Below are 454 nucleotides of genomic sequence, written 5' to 3' on the forward strand. Positions count from 1 at the left end.
GGATCCTGCCAACTAAATGTCCTTCTGTTTGGAGTATCTGAGGTTGTTTCAAGTCCTCTCCTGGTGCCTGAGTGGGGTCCTTTAGTTCAGGGTAGCTTTGAGGTGTTCATGAAACTCTTGAGGTTCTATGGACTGTTTCCTGGGGCGGCGGGGGGGAGGGAGGGGGAGGTGCATTACTTTCATGGACCCCTCCAATGGCGTATCAAAACTAAGAAGGGGAAGAACCATTGCCAATAAGGGCTCCTCCCTCCCAGTTCCTTCCTTTCTCTGGAGGGGAAGGGCTGGGAATGCTAGGAATGTTCTTCCCACCAAGCCCTTTCTCACCTGGAGCGAGGCCACTCCCTTCCCCCTCACCCCCAGTTTCCTGGGCTTCCTAGCATACCTACAGTCCCTGAAGGGAGCCCTGCCAACTTTCCTTGGCCCAAGGCCCCCCCCCGCCCCCCCCCCCCGGGGG

The sequence above is a fragment of the Hyaena hyaena genome, unplaced genomic scaffold (assembly GCF_003009895.1).
Source record: "Hyaena hyaena isolate Hyena2069 unplaced genomic scaffold, ASM300989v1 scaffold_284, whole genome shotgun sequence".
NCBI lineage: Eukaryota > Metazoa > Chordata > Mammalia > Carnivora > Hyaenidae > Hyaena > Hyaena hyaena.